The 3,642-nt window shown below is 39.2% G+C and overlaps 1 long non-coding RNA gene across 1 annotated transcript; it reads right to left on the bottom strand.

Annotated features, from left to right (window-relative positions):
* Nucleotides 1-628: 628 nt before the first annotated feature.
* On the bottom strand, nt 629-3,357 carry LOC123502456. Its single transcript, XR_006674089.1, has 2 exons — nt 3,167-3,357; nt 629-801 (listed from the first exon to the last, which is right to left on the bottom strand). It is a non-coding gene; the product is annotated as an uncharacterized LOC123502456 (long non-coding RNA).
* Between the last annotated feature and the right edge of the window lie 285 nt (nt 3,358-3,642).

Raw genomic sequence — 3,642 nt, 5'->3', positions numbered from 1 at the left:
AAGTTTATATCTCTTAGCTTCTTCTGGGTCTCTGTTAAGCAAACTATACTATCATCACTCACTAACTCTTCTACTTCTTTTGCTTTAGTTTGTGTTAGCCCTTGTATATTTATTACCTTCATTTTGACACTCTTTTCGCTGATTTCTTTGTCCCGTACACCTGTATTTCAGTCCCCACCAGTGCCTTCTCCTACTCTCACAATTTTTCCCCTCTGTATTTTCCACTGGCCTCCTTGTCTTCTTTTGTCTTGCAACTTTTCCTTTAGCATTGCGTCTTGTTCTCTCTCTTTCTTAGTTTTGTCAGGGCAATCCTGATTTGACTTATGTCTTCCTCATGACAGTCTCTCAGCTGTCTGCCCCTCTTCACCACCTCCCATTTATCATATACATCACGCAGACATACATACTATTAGGGGCCTCTCACTCCCTCTCACTTTCATTCCCATTCTGTACATCTTCTCCACCTGTGCTCCTTCCACCCATAACTTCTCATGAAATACATGCTCACAGACTTCTCTGTCCTCCTTTTCTCTCTCCCAGTCATCCCAGCCTCTCCCAGTCCATCCCAGTGTGTGTGTGTAAAATAATAATAATAATAATAATTAATAATAATATGGTTTATTAGTAATTTTGGGCATGATAAGACAACTTTATTGACATTAGGAAGGGTGCATGGAGGTCACAAGATTATTGGTGTTCTGTTTGTTAATCTCCAGGCCACATACTCTCCCTGTCTCCACCACCACCTGACCACCACTCTCTCTGCGTCTTCCATGCTGCTCGCTGACAGCATTCCATCGTCTGCAAAGAATAAGTGAGTCACATTTAAAGTGTCATCTTTGAGCACAAATTTACACTTTCTAATGTCTTTATTATTATTTTGAAAGTTATTAACCCCTTCAGTACTGGGATGTATTTTTACCTTGAGATTTGTGTACCATTAGACCATTTATTTGACATTATTTTGTATGGAGGCAGAAGATTAATGACAGTCTTCACTATTTTAACCCCTTCAGTACTGGGACGTATTTTTTACCTTGAGATTTGTGTACCATTAGACCATTTTATTGACATTAGGAAGGGTGTATGGACAGAAGATAATGGCCACAGTCTTCACTATTTTAACCCCTTCAGTACTGGGACCTATTTTTACCTTGAGGTTTGTGTACCATTAGACCATTTTGATGACATTAGGAAGGGTGTATGGAGGGCAGAGGATAAATGGCCACAGTCTTCACTATTTTAACCCCTTCAGTACTGGGATGTATTTTTACCTTGAGATTTGTGTACCATTAGACCATTTTATTGACATTAGGAAGGGTGTATGGAGGGCAGAAGATTAATGGCCACAGTCTTCACTATTTTAACCCCTTCAGTACTGGGATGTATTTTTACCTTGAGATTTGTGTACCATTAGACCATTTTATTGACATTAGGAAGGGTGTATGGAGGCAGAGGATAAATGGCCACAGTCTTCACTATTTTAACCCCTTCAGTACTGGGATGTATTTTTACCTTGAGATTTGTGTACCATTAGACCATTTTATTGACATTAGGAAGGTGTATGGAGGGCAGAGGATAAATGGCCACAGTCTTCACTATTTTAACCCCTTCAGTACTGGGACACATTTTTACCTTGAGATTTGTGTACCATTAGACCATTTTGATGACATTAGGAAGGGTGTATGGAGGTCAGAAGATTAATGGCCACAGTCTTCACTATTTTAACCCCTTCAGTACTGGGACACATTTTTACCTTGAGGTTTGTGTACCATTAGACCATTTTATTGACATTAGGAAGGGTGTATGGAGGGCAGAGGATAAATGGCCACAGTTTTCACTATTTTAACCCCTTCAGTACTGGGACACATTTTTACCTTGAGATTTGTGTACCATTAGACCATTTTATTGACATTAGGAAGGGTGTATGGAGGTCAGAGGATAAATGGCCACAGTCTTCACTATTTTAACCCCTTCAGTACTGGGACACATTTTTACCTTGAGGTTTGTGTACCATTAGACCATTTTGATGACATTAGGAAGGGTGTATGGAGGTCAGAAGATTAATGGCCACAGTCTTCACTATTTTAACCCCTTCAGTACTGGGACGTATTTTTACCTTGAGATTTGTGTACCATTAGACCATTTTATTGACACTAAGAAGAGTCTATGGAGATCACAAGATTAATGGCCACAGTCTTCATAATTTTTAACCCCTTCAGTACTGGGAGGCATTTTTACTGTGAGTTTTGGGCGTGATTAGACGATTTTATTGACATTAGGAAGAGTCTATGGAGGTCAGAGGATTAATGGCCTGAGTTTTCACTATTTGAATCCCCACATAATAAGTTTGTGAAGCTGTATAGAATCACCAAAATAGAAAACAGAATGACTATGTATGAAAGCACGTCCTGGTAGTGAAGGGGTTAATTTGCCAAGTGTTATGGAGGCTGTATGTACATCCCCCTGCTGTCTGTCTGTCTGTCTGTCTGTCTGATGCCACTTGTTAAATTTTGTGTTTGAAGTCTTAGTCTAGTTTTGTCTCCAGGGTAAACTTTTGTTATTAGGTCTAGTACTTTTTCATTTATTTGATATTCCATAAGAATTTTGATCCTATAATCCCTTCTTATACTGTCTAAAACTTTGCAAACATCTATTGATATGACAATTAAAGATTTTTTTACTTTGAAATGATTTTTGTACACAATATCTGAGTATGAACAGGCCATTTTCTAGCCTACCTCCCAGGAAGCTGGAGCGCATTCCCTATTATTGCACGTTATAATGGGTTCGGGATACGGTAATTCTGATTTGTGGTAAGGTTTTCAGGAACGCACATGTACCGTGTAACGAGGACTTACCGTACATGTAAAGTAGTTAAAGTACATTAATATACAGTTTAATGACGCAGTGTTGTCTGTGTGGACACTCTGTGTGGATGTTGGTGCTGTGAAGGAATGAAAGCTGTTTATGTGACATAGAGGAAATATATTATTATAAAAAGACTGACTTTGCTTCAATCCTGCAAATGTACCATACAAGAAGTTAAGAGATTTTTGAGCCACATTTCACTGAGTGTGCAGAGATTTATCTATTTGTGTGAGGAATGTGTTCCCGAGAGCATCATGTCATGTCAAGATGGCACAAAGGTAAGCTGATTACTGACCTAAGCTGTCTGAGATGTCACTGCGAACCAAAGCATTTTATCAGAGACAGGTCTATTCGTGGGGAACCTCAGTTTCAGTAAAAACACTCAATTTTATCCCAAAACACACTCAAAACACCATGTAACTCCTCAAAATGCCCCAAAACACACCCAGAGCTCAATACAAACACACCCACACACACTCAATACATCCAAACCACTTAAAACACTCAATTTTATCCCAAAACATTTCAAAATGCCCCAAAACAAACTCTGAGCTCAATACAAACACACCCACACACACTCAACATGCCCAAACCACTTGAAACACTCAATTTTATCCCAAAACACACTCAAAACACCATGTAACACCTCAAAATGCCCCAAAACATACTCTGAGCATAAAGGTAAGCTGATTACTGAGCTAAGCTGTCTGGGGTGTCACTGAAGCAAAGCATTTTCTCAACAAGGTAAGCTGATTACTGAGCTAAGCTGTC

The sequence above is a fragment of the Portunus trituberculatus genome, chromosome 11 (assembly GCF_017591435.1).
Source record: "Portunus trituberculatus isolate SZX2019 chromosome 11, ASM1759143v1, whole genome shotgun sequence".
In the NCBI taxonomy this organism is placed as follows: domain Eukaryota; kingdom Metazoa; phylum Arthropoda; class Malacostraca; order Decapoda; family Portunidae; genus Portunus; species Portunus trituberculatus.
This window is presented reverse-complemented; position numbering and strand designations above follow the sequence as displayed.